Below are 17,985 nucleotides of genomic sequence, written 5' to 3' on the forward strand. Positions count from 1 at the left end.
CGGGGGCGGGGGCAGGCCCCGCCCTCCCGGAGGCCGGCGGCTCTCCTCAGTTCCGGGGCGCCCAAGCCCTTTGGTTAAACCCTTTTCTTTTCCTCCTTAGTCCAATATGCTCAACACCTGCTACCCGTGCCTCTGCTGCTCTCCTACCAGCACTGCACGACGCCTTAGTAATGGCGTTTTAGGTCTCTGAGCACCCGGAGTCGAGCTAGGGGTCGCCTCACTCAGTGCAGGAAGGTCAAGGAGGAGACAGGGCACCTAGGTGAGGAGTCAACTTGGACCCCTGGGGGCACGGACTACCTGGGAGGGTTGGGTACTTCAGAATCCGACCGAGACCCTGAGCACCAGAGGCTTCTTCTCAACGTCAAGCAGGGTCCCTTAGCCTGGGAGCCACCCCCTGAACCCCTGGAAGTCCTTAGGATTAAGGCAGAGGATTCCTCGGGCTCCCCTCCTCTTGGGGCTCAGCGCTTCTTCTCTGGCAATTGGAGGGACAGCAATGGCCCTTCTTTCCCTTCCGTTCACCCAGGTTGAACCATCTGGCTGCATCTGGTAAGTGTATTGAGCACATAACATTAACCATCTTATTCTAAAAAAAAAAAAAAAAAAGACAATATTTCACAATATTCACAAATGCAGTCTATACAGATGAAATTATTAAAAGCTTGAAGACTCTTCTGGAGACCCCAACATTACGTGTGTTAATGTAAGCACATATATATCCATAGTATTTTTCATAATAAAATCATACGGAATTTTTAAATTTAAAGCCTGCTCATAGAAACATTTATGACAGTCAGTTTAATATATAATTAATCATCAAAATATAACCTCGTAAAGTAAAAAGTGTAGGTATTCTTACTTGGTTAGATACATTAGTGCTTTTGTCACAAACAGGCTGGCTGGGGGTCCTCTGCTAAACCCAGATAGGCATTGTAGGAAGGCAAAATTCAGTTACTCCAGGTCCTCCCTGGGTGTTTGCAAGGAACTGCAGTGAATGACAGGGATCAGCAGCAGGTGGTGCCCTCTCCTGTCACAGCTCCTGCACATCTTGGCTGAGGTCTTTGACAATTATGGCAGTTGCACAGGCTATGGGCCTGGTGTCCTGCCCAAGGCCCAAAGTATTACAGAACTTTAGTTCCCAGGCTGGCACAGTGGTGGAAGATATCTCTCTACCTACCTGGATGGGACCATGTCAGTTTTGCTTTCACTCTTCCCCACTGCTTGCCATTATTGGGCTCTTGCTTTACTTCAGGTGACTTTAGCCTTTCCTTTTCACCCCCCTGCAGAGGGAAGCCCTGCTCCTGCTGCTGTGGGCAGCCCCTGATGTTCCCAGCCACACAGAGGTCCTGCCTCTGATGTTCCTGAAAAGGAAGCCTCTCTCTCCTCTCTCTCTCTCTCTCTCTCTCTCTCCCTCTCTCTCTCTCTCTCTCTCTCTATCTCTCTCTCTGTGGTACTGGGGTTTGAACTCAGAGCTTTCTGCTTGCAAGGCAGACATGTCACCACTCGAGCCTCTCCTCCAGCCCTCTTTTTTTTTCCTTCATGTTATCAGCTCAACCACCCTCCTAAAAAGGAGAATCAACAGTAGGCTCACTAGAAGTCTTTATTGGTTGCTGTTGCAGAGGAGGGTATTTCCTGACTACTCACAGTGAGCTGAGCAGCCTGCTTATATAGCCAGAAGGGGTTGTGACAAGGTTGTCTGCACTAATCACCACAAGCCCTTCGTGCAAATGAAGGGTTGTATTTGCACCGATCATGGCAGAGTCCTTGTCAGTAGTAATGACAGTCCCTCATGCTAATGAAGGACTGCATTTGCACCAATCACAGGACTGCAGGGCCACCAGGGAAAGGAAATGCTTCCCCTCTTACCTGGGTGGAAGTGACTGCTATAGTGGCAAAAGCTTCTTGCCAGGGCCAGCTCCTGTCTTCGGGAGCCAGAGTCGGTGCTTTGGGTTCAAAGTGGCCCACACTGGCAGGAGGACCAAACCACAAACCTGTAAGTATTTCAGACACCAAGACAAAGACCACTACTGCAGTATAACCAATAGCTCAAAATGATGTTTCTGAAACCCAAACAAGGCTACAAAAGACCTCAGATCACTGCCAGTCTGACCACCGATCCACAGTCCCAACATTGGATTTACAGAACCAAAGTTTGTCAAATTTCAGAAAGTATCACAAAGGCCACTACTGTGGTATGATTAGCAACTCACAAAGTAAAGTTCCAGAGATGGGAGTAAAACCCAACAGCCATTTCAGAAACCAGTATGAAGCCCACTGCTGTGCCTTAGCCAACAATCCTAAATGGAGTTTCTGAGGTATCTAACCTGGACCAATGTTTCTGGACCAAAGCCTTCAAAGACTTTGTAGAACTGGTACAACCAGTCTGCAGTCCAAGCAGGTGATCAAGCCAGGGCTATTACAAGTTACAAATTGTGAGCACAATCAAAGAGCACTTCTCCAAAATAAAGGACAAGTGTGTGGGGGTTCATATGTTTTGAGTGGAGAGGGGGTACAAGGAAGCAGCTGAGGCAGGCTCTTACCAGTTGAGACTGACACTGAAGTGAAGGCTCAGGCAGCCACTTATGATCCATGAAGAAGGTCTACACCAATAGTCACCGCTGTCTGTCCTCTTCTCTGTACCCAAGAGAAGCTCCTCCAGTTATTGTGGGCCCTCTGTGGGTGTTTGCAAGCAGTGGCAGTGGATGAGCGTAGGCAGTGGCAGGATCACAGCACCCATGCCTCAGGGGTTGCTGCTGTGACAGCTAGAGCGGCAGTTTGGGGCTCTGGGACTAGGGGGGAGGGTGGCTCAAGACCTTTGACATCTAGGGTGATGGCACAGGGTACTAGGGCTTGGGTATCAAGTCCAAGGCTTGAAATGTTACAGCTTTTTTGAACTTGGGCCACACTGGAGGCAAGAGGTATCTCGCCACCATGGACCTGAATGACCAATGTCAGATTTTAATTTCCTCTTTCATCTGTTCTGCAGTTCTTGTCAGTTTCCCTGCAGGGCAACTTTAGCTGCCCCACCACTGCTTTGGCCTCCCTGCCATGGCCTGGATCAGCTGCTGAAGCAAACTGTGCTCCTGTGGCTATGGGCAGCCTGATGTGTCCTGCAGACATGGGAGACCCTGCTTCACTTCTGCTCTTGTTGGGATGGCTCTGGTTGCCCATTACTGCCACCACCTCTATTGCCATGGCTACTGGCAGCTCCCACTCCCACAGGAACTTAGTGATGGCCCCAGGGATGCTCTCTTTGCCTCCACCACTTCTTTTCTTTTCAGCTCAGCCACTCTATTAATGATGAAAATTAAAAATAGGCAAGACAGATCACTCAAGAGAAGTCATTATTGGTCTTGCTGTTGCAACATCAGGGGGCAGCACAGGAGGTGTCTCCTGGCTACTCACAAAGTGAACTTGAGCATCCTGGTTATATAGCCAGAAGTGGTTGTAACGAGGGTGTCTGCGCTAATTGTAGCAGTCCCTCCATACAAATGAAGGACTATATTAACACTGGTCCAGGTCTTCTGCTGAGGCACCAGGGGAAGGAAGTATTCCCCCTCTGGCCTGGGTGGAAGTGCTCTCTATGGTAGCAAAAATCCAGTACAAGCTGCTGGCTGGGGCAGTGTCTTCAGGAGCTGGAGTCTTGCCTTGTGTTCAAAGTGGCCAGTGCTGGCACAAGTGCAGTCTGGCTGCCTTACCGGCAGTCCTTTGCTCAAAGCACTTGGCATCCCAGGAGAGGGTCTGTCAGTGAGGGAGTTAAATCTCCCCAGCCCCCAACATCTCCACACATCAAGAAGGTGTTTATAGCCAACACTTTGGTAATAGTGCTTTACCAGTATTAACAGTGTCCTAACAAGGCTTAATTCCAGCCCCAGTGCCCCAGGTAGAGGCACTGCTTCACAAGAGCATCTACTTCCCTTTGAGTCACTGCATCAGTGTTTACTGAGCACCTTTCTCTGTGTTGAGCATGATGGTAGGTACTGGGTGGGGATACAGGGATAAATCAGAAATGGCCCTTCACTAAAGGTTCTCAGTTTTCCTGCAGGATAAAGCAATGACCAAATTCCAGCATCCTTTCTTTGGTCACACCCATAATATGCTGACAGTTAGTCTCTAGTTTATAAACCAAGTTTCCTGACTCTCCCCCCCACCAACACCCCACACATACTTGTCCCTTTGAGGGCTTTTGTGAAAGAACATGCAGTTCTTACATAAACTTTGGGATGTCTTGAAGGAATGTGCTCAATATAAAGGCTACATATGATAAATGCCAGAGAATAGGCATTCACCCTCCAGAGCAGCCCCAGCCAGCTCACTCCACTGGAGAACTTGGAACAGTATTTTCTCTTGCTGTCTCCATGACCATGTCATGAGATGCTGGCTCAGCACTGCCCCAGGCCGTCTCTGGAGATTTTCCCATAGGATCCCAAAGGTGACTCAGGGCAACCCAGGGCAGATGAAGGAGGCCAGCCCAACATTTAGATCCCCCCAGGGAGCTCCAGACCCTTACCCTTGTGTGTGTGTGTGTGTGTGTGCTTCCAGGAAAATACTTTCCAGCCTGTTTTCACTTCCTGTATGGCAACAAGTCTTTTTTAGTTTGCTACTGTGACCATGTTTGAACTGTCTCTCACTTTTCCCACACCAGGGTGCAAATGAGTTGGTTCTGACCCTGGCTGACCCCTGCAGAGCAGGGACCCTCAAAGCAGGCACAGTGGAGGAGCTGGTGGACCACTTGGTGCCTGCTGTGCTGTTTGGGGACCCAACCTACATTCCTGTCTTCTTTTGCACTGACCGACTTTTTGCCACTCAGCAGGTGCTGTACCTGCTTTAACTAGGTAAGTGCTGTGAAAACAGCACTGGCACCAGGACAGGAAATACAGACAGGTGATTAGGACATTCCCCTCACCAGCTCTGACCCTAATGAAGTCAGAGCTAAGAGTAACCCCTTTCCACTCTAGGATCAAATAATGTACAAGGTAATAGCTGAATCCAGGCTATGTGGGTTCAAACCCCAGCCCTGTTGCTCTATAGAAGTTCCTTAGCTCTTTCTGCCTTACTTTCTCCCTCTGTAGAACAGACAATATTACATACCTCACAGTGTGTTTGTGAGAATTAAATAAATACTTAAACTAGTAGCAGGCACATAGTAAGCAGTACACCTGTGATTGCTAGTAGTATTTCATAAGAATGTCAATTATTGATTTGTGATATTGTGTAAAAATCTGAAAGTATTTAATTTGAACACATTCTTCTAAAGATTCTTACTAATATCTGCAGACTAGGAACAAGCTATATGTAATAATAATGTTTATTTCATGAAAGCTTGAGGAAAAGGGTGTTGAATATTTTCATGACAAAGACATAATATCTCTGAGAAGATAGAAATGCTTACCCAGACTTCACCATTAAACAAAGTATACATGTATGGAAACATCACATGATAATCCATAGCCATGTACAAATTTTATGTGTCATTTTTAAAAAGAACAAATGGTTTAGCTAGTAAGAGCTGGACTAAATATCCGTGATCCTAGCTGCGAAGTGGGGCTTCTGGTCCAGGATCTTCCCAGCACATCATGGGGCTCCCCTATGTGGCATTGTTGTGCTGTGGTGGAAAAGTTTTGGACCAAGAAGGACACATAACTCCCTCCTGCCTCAGCAATGCACCTGGCTACATCAGCACAATCCTCAAGGTGATTCTGAAGTCCTCCAGGTCCATCAAGGGCCCCCTTCCCCACTCCATTGACGGGCTGAGTGCACAGATTTGTTTAGATGGATGTGAATGGAATGACTAATCTGTGTAATTAGCCATTGTGAGTACCTGTGAAGGGAAGGTTTATCAGGGTAGGAATCCAGATGACAAATGTTCCTTTTGCTCCCTGCATATGCAGGCACCAGGGTCAGCCCTGGTCCTGACAGACACCCTGGAGACACTTGTCCCCAAGAGGGCCCCAGTCCCCTCCTAAGCAAACTCCCCACACCACCACATTCCTCCCATTTCCAAACTCCAGGCACAACATTCAGCCCCTTCTAACACCTCCTATGAAGGCCAGTGGCTCCCCCAGCCCCCGCCATCAGCTGAGTTGCCTTCTTTCCCTCCAGCTCCTTGACTCCTGTGTCCTCCTTCCCACCTGTGTCTCTGTGAGCACACAAATCACTAGCTCTCCTTACCTCTTGTCCTGTAGCCCATCAGCCTGTGAACCAGGCCCCAGAATGTCCCCAAATCCTCCTCTTCCTCCCTGGCTGCCACCTCATTCCTCCCTCCAGTCCCCAGGACAGCACAGGAGACAGGCCACTGACTGAAGTGTCCCACTGCTCTCTTGTCCCTACCTCTCTTCATCCTCTCTCCTGCTCCCACACCTGCAATGATGCAATGATGCCATTGCATCATCCTGCTCCTGCACGTGTCTGTGTGCACATCTGCTTGCCTCCCTGTGTGTGTGAGTGTGCAACAGTCACGTGCACATGTATAGCCGAGAATGCATGTCCATGTGTCTCTGTATAGACGTGCATGTACTTGTGTCTCCGGCATGGGAATGTGTTTATATAAGCCTTGAGTCTCTCATGTACACATCGCTGGGTATGCATTTCTGACTTTCCCTAGATCCCACTGTGGAACCCAGGTCTTACTTTTATTGTTTTTCACATTTTTATTTTATTTTAAAGTGTCACAATGTAACTTTTCATTCATTGTCTCTCTCTGTTTGTAACTGACCCCTAAATTAGTGCATTAGCAAGGAATGACACCAGTGCTTATATTTACAGGGAATACAGGGACTTATGGGTATGTTCAACTGGTGACATCCTAGGAACCAGATGCTAAGATGATCTTCACAGATCAAGTGGGGAGACTGAGGAGCACATGACGGGCATGATGACTTGCCCTGGGTCACACACAGTGGTTGGAAGGAAGTGTGGGTTTGAATGCAGTTGTCTCTTTCAAGCTGGGGCACTGGACTGGAGGTATGTTTTAGGCAGTAGAATGCCTGAGTTTAAACATTCAGCCAGAAACAACAAAGAAGAAGAAAGAGGAGGAGGGGGAGGGGGAGGGGGAGGAGGAGGAGAAGAAGAAACTGCACCCGAATTGGCCCAGTGGGTTGGGGACATGTGGGCGTGCCAGCGTCCAGTTTTCCCCATAACCTGACAGTGTGCGGGGAGTCAGTAGCCCAGAGCATCCTTGGGGAAGTCTTGTGAGGAAAAGTCTGAGATGACGCACCGCCAGAGATGACCTCACTGCCTTGACAATGGACAAAGCAGAACATGGAACCCAGGGGCCAGGCACTTACATTCCAGAACTCTCCAAGCAGCTCACATCGCTGGAGAACTTGGAGAGGAGAGCCTAGTATGTTCCCTTGCTGTCTCCATGTATGTGAAGCCTCAGAACACAGGAAAATCCAGAGCAAGGATCATGACCATGTCTTGAGATGCTGGATCAGCCCACGCCATCTCTGGGCATTTTCCCACAGCATCTCAAAGGTGACTCAGGGCAACCCAGGGCAGGTGAAGGAGGGCCAGTCCATCAGGGGACAGTAGTTTGAGTCACAGCAGATGATACTGACCCTATCACCAGGATCTGTTCAAGAAAGTGATACTTGCCAGGTGCAGTTGGCTCACACCTGTAATCCTGGCTACTTAGAAGGCAGAGATCAGAAGGATCACAGTTCTTGAGAACCTATCTTGAAAAAACCCATCATATAAAAGGGCTGGTGGAGTGGCTCAAGGTGTAGGCCCTAAGTTCAAACCCCAGCACCGCAAAAAAATAAAAAGAAAAGGTAGTACTCTACCTTTTTTTTTTCTTGTGGTGCTCTGGTCCCACTGGCACAAGAATTGCAGGGGGCATCTGGCACCCACCATCCTAGCCTCTGTCACTCAGTTCCACAAAGTTGTCACCTGTGTTAGCACCACCTGCCTCAGGGGCACTGCAGACAGGGACATGGTGGTGAAGCACTGGATCAAGGTGGCCTGGACATGCTGCAGGAGCTCCCAGTGGCACTCTCCTCTTTTTTCTGATGTCAAAGGCTGTGTTCAGATTCCCTGCATAGATGTCAGGCCCTCCTTCGCAGGGCCACTCTGACTGGACACTCACAGCCCACAGCCACAGCACTGACTCCCTCCTCTTGCGCTGCCTTGGGGTAAGCTAACATCCTGCTCTTCTGACCCCTTGACATGACCCTAGAGCTTCCCCACCATCCATCTCTTCTGCAGAGGCTCGTCCCCAGGACCTGAGGTGGGAGTAGGCAGGAGCTCCACCCATGCCTCACAGTGTCATCATTGTCCCCAAGAGTGTCAAGTCCTAAAGACCTTCTCCCTACTCTGTGCCATCCTCATTGCTCTGCAGTACAAGGCCATCCACTGCCTGAAGAGGACATGGAAATTGGTCTCTAGGTGGGTGGACTTCTCTCCCCAGGTGCTCCAGGGCTGCCATCACCCCTCAATGAGCCCAGCTGCAAACCTGAGGGCGGGGGTGCTGATGGGCACAACAGTATACACGAACCCAGGTCTGCCATACACATGAGAGATTTTCCTGCTCTTAGATTGAAGCCACAGAATTCTTGGCGAAGGGCTGGGGGAAATGAGGTTGGAAATTGACTAGGCCGAGTGGTTCTGAAAGACATTGACTTTCTCTTGGAGAAGATGGAGCCCCCTGGAGTTAGATCAGAGGAGGTCAGCAGTGACTTTGGCCTATGCATGGACTGTTGTCCAAGATGGAAGGAGGCTGCTTGGGACGCTGCCATTGCAATCCAGCCTGGGAGAGAGGGGGCCGGCAGTGTGTGAGTGTCATGTAACCTTGGGGTCCACGGGATGTGCTCATGTGTGACTGGGCATCCAGGGCCAATCTTTCTCATGTGCTGTGTTTCCAGCTGCAGATTGGTCATTTTGCAGCCCTGCTCACCCCGTGATGGGTCAGGTGCCTCACTGCACACCTCCAAGACAACCTCTTGCTGCCAAAAGCTGCCATGCCTGTCATTATCAGCCACCTGCATAACCCTGCGTCTGAGTCCCACATGTGTCCCGACCCTCAGATGTGAGGCAGCGGGGGTCATGGCTGTGCTGCCCATAGCTGCATCTTCTAGCTCACATCAGGCCTGGCATGTAGAAGGTCACTTGGCATCCAGCTGTCTCCTCTCTTTGGCTTGGACTAAGACCATCTGCTGCCCAGGTGCATTGATTCTGTCATCCCTGTGGTTTTTGCAAGGTGATGTGGGGGTAGGAGGGGAGGCTGTTGGGGGAGTCTTTCACTATTAGCATTTGGAAAGAGCCCATCTCGTTACAGAGGGACTTCTCTCAGGAATCAGGAGAAAGTGAGGACCACTCAACCCAGCTGTGAGCCTTGTGCTCAGGGCTGAGTTGGTCCCACAGGGTCCCTGGCCACTGTAAATTGGGAGCAGGGTCTAGGGAGGTGCATGATCTGATGTCTGTTGGAAAAGGCTCATTCAGGCGGTACATGGGCAAGAGACAGTAGAAGGACAGATGTGGGGTCTCTGTGCTCCTCCAGATGAGAAGATGGTGACTGGATCAGGGAGGTCGTGGCAGGGACAGTAAGAGAATCAGATTCAAATTACATTTTCAAAGAGAATCCTACTGACACCCCAAAGGGACTGGGTTTCTGTTCTTTATGCTTTGGGATCTCAGGGATTTCCCTGAGGATTAAACAAGGTGATGTGCAGTCGTCCATAGGGGATTGGCTCCAGGACCCATTGGATACCAAAATCCATGAGTTTTGTATAAAATGGAGTAGTGTCTGCATGTAGCCTACACACACCCTCCTGTGTACTTGAAATCACTCCTCCTAACACACTGTAAATGCTGTGTAAGTAGTTGTTAGACTATACTCATTAGGGAATATTCACTAGACAAATTCTGCATGCAATTTTTTTTCTGAATATTTTGAGCAGTGGCTGGTTGAATCCACAGATGGGGAAACTGAGGTTCCACACACCGTGGCTTTTTAAAGGCTGTGTGCTGGTACTAAAGGGATTATCACTGTCAGGGTGATCCATGGGAGCCTTGACCTTGGGCAGCTGCCTCACCCAGGGCGCTTCTCAACCTTGGGAATTTCTGTGATCCACATGACCAGCAACCCCCTCAAGATGGTAACAAGAGCAGTGAGCACCAGGGCCTGACATTGGATTCCAGGGCTCTCACAGGAAAAAGGGCAATGGGTGTGAGGCTCAGAAAAGCCATATAGAGGGGAGATGGCTGAGGCCCAGCACCAGGCTTCCTGCCACTAGCTCAGATTCTGTCCTTTGAGATGGAGTCTGCCCTGGGTCTTGTCCATATGGGGTGTTGAGTTTTCAAGCCCTCCCTGAGTTCTCCAAGGAGGGGCTGTACCCAGCCCCCTAGTCCTCTCTTAAGATACCACTCTACCACTGAGACTCCATGCAAAACCTATTTTCCTCAAGACTTAGATTTTGACACAAGAAACAGCTTAGACTAGAAATATGTCATCCCAGCACTGACTAGCCATTCACTTTTCACAAGCAACTCAGGTTGGAACCATTTATGGCTGTTATGACATAGGACAAATCAGCTATCTGCTGTTTTATTTTTATTACCGAGGCTTCCATAGGGTGGTAGGAATGGGGCTTTCTTAAGCAGAGAGATGTTTCACAGAAAACTCACACTCTCCAGCAGCCTCTCCAGGATGGTGTCCCACTGGGAACACTATGGAGCATTTCCTTCTGATGCAGAAAGCAGGCTGTGCATGTCCACTACCAGGTGTCCTGCCCCTCCCTACACCATGCCTCTCTCTAGTCCCCTCACTGTGCTAATCACCCGAAAAGTATCTTTAGAGGGACTTGTGATGGTCGTGGCTGGCCCCTCTGAGTGCGAGCTAGGAAGAGTGTCATTTCAGGGGGCAGGGCGGGCATACTAAAGAAGGATCCTCAGAGTTGCCTTGTGCTACTCACACACAACCCTTGTGCTTGATGGTTGATGGCCTCCTCTCCTGTCACCGCAGTGCTTCTGGGGAAGAAGGAAGCTCAGAAAGACAAGGGGAGCAACAAGAGGGAGGGTTTGGTATTTGTTCCAGAGGTCAAAAGAGGTTTTGCATCTTCTGTTAATAATAACAGGAGAACTAGCCTCCCGTGTACGTTGTGCTTCCCACATGAGAAAATGCATTCACATGCAATCTCTTGCTGGATCTCCCAATGCCGCTTCAGGCACACAGGTCACATGTATTGTCCACAACATTCAGGTGGAGAAACCAGTGCCTAAAGGGGCTAGAAGACATTTGGTCAATGGCAGAACTCAAGTTAAACCCTGGGTCTCTTGAGACCCACCTGCTGGGCTCCCCAGTCACTCTATATATGCAGCACTGTATAGCCTCTTTTATTACCCATGAACCAAGGCCCTCTCTACTCTGAGCACCACATCCTCAGAGATGTTTGGTACCTAAATCCAAACCTGCTGAGGGATCTCCATGGAATACCAGGCAGTTCCAATCCCAGTTTGTCTGTAGTTGGCTCCTGGAAGGGGTCAGCCTGGTGCACAGTTCTTCAAGAGAGAACACAGCTGACCAGGATGATGCTTGGTATTCAGTGCTCATCGGGGAATGCTGACCCAGCCACAAGGCCCTTCCCACTCCTCCCCTGTGCACTGGCCCAGTTAGATGAATCCTGTGAGGCTGCAGAGACCATGGGGCCACAGCTCACTGGGCCACTTCCTGTGGAACCCCAGGTATCTGTCCTTTAGGCTCTTTCATGGCCTGTACTGATTTTTGTTTGTCCCACTTTCCTCATGATTCTTATTCCCTTCCCTGGGTGACACAGATCCTGCAAGCTGTCTGAACTCACTTTGGGATCCGGGTGGAATCTAAACCACAGGTAGGCAAAGTACACTGCTCCTGGACCAAATCCAGCCACCACCTGTGAATAAAATGTCACGAAACACAGCCACACTCATTCATTTGTGTGCTGGCATGGCTGTTTACATGCAGTCATGGCAGAGTTGAGTAGTTGGCAGAAACCACGACACCCACGAGGCCCAAATATTTACTATCTGGCCCCTTAAGAAAGTTTGCCAATTCTAGCTCTAAACACGGCCGTCACCCCTTAATCAGAGCTTCGCACGAGGTGGGCAAGATCTCTGGGAAACAAGCGGCAGTAAGATGAGCAGAGAGGCCATAAACACCATAATTTAAAGCTGGAGGGAGTGTGCTGGGGAAGGTGGGCCAGCCCTGCTCACGGAGGAAGCACCAGGGCGGCGAGGTGTAAGAAAGCCGTGAAGTCTGGACCAGAAACAAGGCCACCACAGCCCTGTGGCAGCTGTGAATGAGCAGCAGGCAAACAGAAGGGACCTCTCTCATAGCTCCAGGTTCTGCTTTCCTGGAAAACCAGGAGACACCAGCTGTCCTCCCCAGCCTTCTTAACCAAGAGAGCAATCTAGGTCACCTTTTCCCTGCAGGACTTCGAAGAGGATGACTCCCTGTACATCACCAAGGTTACCACCATCCACATGGGCAACTACACCAGCCACACCTCAGGCCACGAGCAGCTGTTTCAGACCCACGTCCTGCAGGTGAATGGTCAGTAAATGGCTCCGTGCATGTTGTCCATCAAAGAATCCCCAAATGCCACGGAGTTACCATCCTCCCCTTCTGTATTCTGTTCTGTTAAAGAAACATCTAACCCCTAAATACCCCATCTATTACATTAAGTAGAGGAGAATGGCAGGGACAGGGATAGGCCTGGCTTCAGCCCAAACCTCCACAGGTGAAATGAATCCAAATGCCAGCAGGTGTGAGTCATGCAGACAAGTCATACTGGACAGCTCTGGCCCCAGCAGCCCTGGTAGAGCAGAGCACGGCCTATAGGAAACATGGCCTGGGAAGCTGCCATGGGAAAGCCACTGCAGTGTCTGGACGCAGCAAGAGCAGACACTGTCTCAAATCCACTGCTCTTCTAGGAGAAATGAACCCGTATCACTTGTGCAATGGGGAGGCATTCCTTCCTCCAACAGGGGCTTGTTCTCTGCGAGCTCCCCAACAGGTTCAGTGGGCCTCATCTCAGGAAAAGGCAGGACAGAAGCAGAGCAGGTCTAGAAGGTTCTCCTTAGTTCTCTCAGGTCTCTGGGTTGCCAACACCTCTGGAGGCTGGGAAGAACGAAGGCCCTCCTGCTTATCCCACCACAGTCAAAGCTGCCAGTGTTTTCCAAGCACTTATTTGGATGGAACCTGTGCTAAGCCCCACACAGGTACCCTCATAGTCAATATATTCTAAGCCACTTTACAGACAGGTTTTGAAGGAAGGTTTCCTGCCCGGGGGTCACACAACTGGTAAGAGTTGTCTGGAGGGAGGGTAAAGAAAGGAAGGGGATGAAGGTGATGGTATATGGTTGATGGACTTAATATACTATATGAAACAGAACCTCTTGCAATTGCTTTAAGTAGGGTGGGTTAGGGGGTCGAGGGAGAGAGACTATGGGGGCAATGTAGATGACGTACAATATAAGACTAACTGGAATTGTCACTACAAATCCTCACCATATAATGAATATATTCTAATAAAAATTTATTATAATAATAATAATAAAAAGAGTTGTCTAGAGCCAGAGCCCACCCTCTGCCGTCTGTGTCACACTGCTAGCTGCTTCAGCCTGGCTGCCCCAGCCATCAAAACAAGCCACAGTCTGTGCACAGTTCTATGGTAGGTCAGCACCCAGGGAAATTAGCCTCATCCAGCCCATCCCAGATGTCACTGATCAGGCCAGGAGCAGGGTCCTCCCTGCATCAGGGAACAATGTGAAAACTCCAAGCCAGCCCTGGGTTCTTTGTGCCAACTGGTGTTCAGAACTCCTCTCAGGGTAAAGTGAGCAAGAAATGAAAAATGATGACATGAGGTACACTCCACTGATCTCCAGGTTCAGGGTCACAAGCCATTTAAGAACACTTTAGGATCCTTTAGGTACATCTAAAGGATGCATTAGGCATTTTTCTATTTACGTGTCCTACCCGTGTTTTAGTTATTCCCCTTGTACTGGGATATACTGGGAACATGGAACTGGGGTTCTATGGCTTTGCTTGTTGACCTATGATGAAGTAGCTGGATTTTACCAGAAATAACCCAAGCATTCCTAGTTATTACACCCCCTGGGAGAGCCACCCCAGGCTGGCATTCAGGGCCAGTTTGCTGTGCAGCAGGTGTCAGTGTTGGCCACTCTCCCAGCGGGCTGGTTCAGTCTGAAGAAAGCTTTACCATTTGACACACAGGAAGTGGTGACCAGAGACATGGTGCTGAAGGTTTGATGGCAAAAACAATTCTGCAAGGTTTCCAAGGGCCCCTCAGAATCTCAGACAAGCCTGAGAAAGTGCAATTTACTGATATTCCAAGACTCCTCCATCCTGCCTCCACTTCATAAGAACTGAGGGCACAAGGAGACGCTTTGAGTCTTGCCCCCTTTTCTTTCTTTCTTTAAAGCAAATGTGAAGAGGGTGGGGAGCCACCTTCCCAGGAACCTGAGTAGCAAGTGAGAGCAAGAGATGTCTGCTTAGACACTCTGTGCTCCTAAATTCTGTGTAATAAATGAAGTGGCAAGTCCATGGTGCTGGGAGGACCCTTCTGCCCCAAGGGACCTGGAATTCTGATACCAAGCTTATGATGTGGGTGGAGCCAGGTCCTCAATCCCAGCACTGAGTCAGGAGCAAGGCCTTCCAACAGCATGCATGAAGCTAGGTTTAGACTGGCTCCTCCCTGGCAGGTGGGAAGCCAACTGCTTACCTGGTGCTGAAGACTTCTGTGTGAGTTCTTTCCAGCCATCCCCATTACCTGGACTCAGATGAGGAGGCTGCTATGAGCCCTGGGAGTCTAAATAAAAAGCAAAACCTCCCCACTGAAATTCAGACAGAGGATTCCCTAGTTGCTGAGATGTTAAGACTTCTCCACCAACCAAAGGACTGTCAACAGCGTGGGAGGATGTGCTGGGATCTCAATACTTTGTGATCAGTTTTCTACTTCATTACTTCAGCTGCCATGTGCCATCTCCTGGCTAGGCTACGCCCTTAGGAGGGCTGTACCTTCAGAAGGCCATGAGGGCCCTGGGTGTGGCTTCCTTCCAGGCACTCGGGTGGCACTCACACCTAGTAGCCACTTCCCTTGTGGGATCACCTGTGCTAAAGTAGGACTGTGGTTACCTCCTAAGGATATGAGGCCATGGCTTGCTGACCCTGGATAAAGGAAGTTTTCCAAATATTCCAGAGGTTAAACTTGCTGAGTTAGACTTAGAGGGATTGATGCTGTATCTCTGTGGGAGGAAGCTGAAAACTGGATGGTCTCAAAGACACAGTTACAACATTTACTATGAATTCCTACTATGCACCTTTCCTGTCTTGCAGACCCTCGAGGACACTGGGGCTCAGGGAGATTAGATGATTTGCACTGACTCCCCCCACAGTCAGTGACAGCAGAGCAGATCTTGACTTGACACCCAGACTCCATGCTCACCCTGCTGGGTATTGTGCTGATGCCATTGGAGAAGGCAGATATGGGGTCAAGGTGGGCTGTCGGCAGGTCTTCACTTTGTTGCTCTGTGTTGTATACTCTGTGGCGACAGAGGACTGTCTTTTCACTTTGTTTATGGTGTTTTTTTAAATATAGGCATCACAATTGATGTGTAAAATAGTCACAAGATTAACAATATTGTAAGTATAAATGATTTCCCCATCTGTCCTCATCCTAGCACTGTTCCTCATATTTTGGGTATCCTTCCCAAATTTCTTTGTACATATATGAGCAAGCTTGAACAACAATACCCCCCCACAACAATACCCCCTTTTCTCTTTCTCTCTTTCTCTCTCTGTCTACGTGTGTGTTTGGTGTTATATAATGTCACAGGTAACTTTCTATATTTATTGCCAAAGCTGCTAAACTCTTCGTCTTCAATAGTGTGCTTTTAGAAACTCTTGACTTTTCCATTTATTTACATCCACTGCAAATAATGACATTAGTTTTTTTTTTTTTTGCTTTTCACTTTTTATGCCTACCATCTGTCTGTCCGTCACCTATCTACCAATCTTCTCTACTGCTAGGACCTCCAGCACCATGCTGAAAGAGAGGAGATGGTAAATATCTTAATATGTTGTTTGCCCTTTCACCTAGTTACATTTGTTAATTAAGATAACCTTAGCTGCTATGGAAGCCTCAAAATCTTAGTGTCTGTAATAAAAATAAGTTTAGCTCTTGTTTACTTAAGTTTTAAAACATGTTGCTGACAGGTGGCCAGTTCTCTTAAAGTTCACACAAGGGACCCAGGTTCTTTGCAACACATGGCTTCCAGTGGCTCCATGGTGGTGGGGAGAGCACAGGGCTCACAACAGCGGGATGTCACGGGCTTGGCTGGAAAGGGTGCCCACCGTGCAGGCCTACTTACCAGTGACCTGGACTCCATCCCAGGGGCACAAAGCTGCAAAGGGGCTGAATGCTATCATTTACAAGTGTGCCCAGAGGAGGGAGAAATGCCACCAGACAGTTTTTATCACATTCTTAACTTTGCATTCACCAAATTTCACTCTTTCTCACACAAAGGTAACACAGTACCCTCTCCCCAAGGAGCACAAGCCCAGGTCACCTGTAGTTCCTACTTCTGGAACAAGACTCTGGAGATACCCAGGCCTCTCCTCTAGGTCCTAATGTCTTTATAGCAATCTGGTGATCCGTGAAAACGTGAAAGACAAATCCCAGCCCTTCCCCGTCGAATAAGAATTTCTATTTTAAAAAGGAAAGAAGAGGCGATCCACAGCAGGGTCTGGCCACTGTCATGTAATTGATGCTGCCAGGCTGGCCCTGTGAGGTCCCTTTGTCCACTCAGTTTCAAGTGCCAGTAATCTCACTCAAAGATCACTCCTGGGGACAATTCTTAGATCTGAGTTATTTCCTAAGGAAATTCCCGTCTATTCCTGATTTATGATGAATTTTTTTAAATTAATGAATGTGTTGAATTTTGTCAAGTGGTTTTTTTTTCTGCAGGTGATCACAGATTTTTCTTCTTTGATATGTTAATATAGTAAATTCTGTTAACGATTTCCTAAGATTGATCTGAACTAGTATTGCTGGGATGTGCCTTCTTGGTCATGAAGTATTATCTTCTAAAATTTGATTTGCTAGAATTTTATTTAGAATTTTCATATCATTCATAAGTGAAGTTGGCCCATAATTTTCATGTCTTTTACTGTTCTCCTCTGGCGTTTGCTCCAGGGTTTACTAGAGTCATAAAGTGGATGAGCTCTCCTTTCTGTCCTGTTTTGTGAAATATTCTGTGCAAGATAGACTTGCCTCTTAAACTGTCTAGGACTAGTCTCTTTTCTGTTGGTGTGTGTGTATGATTGATTTGCTTTCTTTTATTTGGGTTTTCTTCATTTCTTTTTGAGTTTACTTTAGCAAGTCATTTTTTCTAGGAAACTGTCTATTTTCCTATTAATTACATGAAGTTGTTCACAGTAATCTGTTTAAAAGATCTCTCTGCTAAATCTGTGCTAACATGATCTTTTGCAAAGAACCAGCTCTTGTGTTTTCAATCCTTTTTAATAACTTTTTTGCTATTTTTAAAGTTTCTGTTCTTACTACTGTGCTTAGTTTTTTGCCTTCTACTTTCCTTGGATTTACTGTTGTTCTTTTTGTAATGTCTCAATTTGAATGTTCACATCTCTGATACTTAGCCTTTTATTCTTTTCTAATGTAGACCTTCCTTTCTGATGCACCCATTTCTATTACTTTTTTGTGCATTTGGAAGTTCTGGTGTATATCTCTGTATTAGTCAGCTTTTTGTCACTAAGATGAAATATCTGACTTGGGCTACTTTTGAAGGGAAGAGCTTTATTTAGCTCACAGATTTGGAGATTCAAGGGCATGGCATCTATATTAGTGCACTTCTGGTGAGGACCCCATGGCTGGGGGCGGATAGTGTGTGGCAGGAAGACATGTTGGGCTGAGCAGTCACATCACAAGGCAGAAAGCAGAGAGGATGGAAGAGGACAGTTGGCTCCTTTTTGTAAGG

At 48.2% G+C, this 17,985-nt stretch overlaps 1 long non-coding RNA gene across 1 annotated transcript; it reads right to left on the reverse strand.

Annotated features, from left to right (window-relative positions):
* Positions 1–87: 87 nt before the first annotated feature.
* LOC141418151 (uncharacterized) lies at positions 88–6,342 on the reverse strand. The gene is made up of 4 exons (XR_012442818.1): positions 6,169–6,342; positions 2,538–2,670; positions 1,864–1,988; positions 88–543 (listed from the first exon to the last, which is right to left on the reverse strand). It is a non-coding gene; the product is annotated as an uncharacterized lncRNA (long non-coding RNA).
* Between the last annotated feature and the right edge of the window lie 11,643 nt (positions 6,343–17,985).

The sequence above is a fragment of the Castor canadensis genome, chromosome 16, assembly GCF_047511655.1.
Source record: "Castor canadensis chromosome 16, mCasCan1.hap1v2, whole genome shotgun sequence".
Taxonomy (NCBI): domain Eukaryota; kingdom Metazoa; phylum Chordata; class Mammalia; order Rodentia; family Castoridae; genus Castor; species Castor canadensis.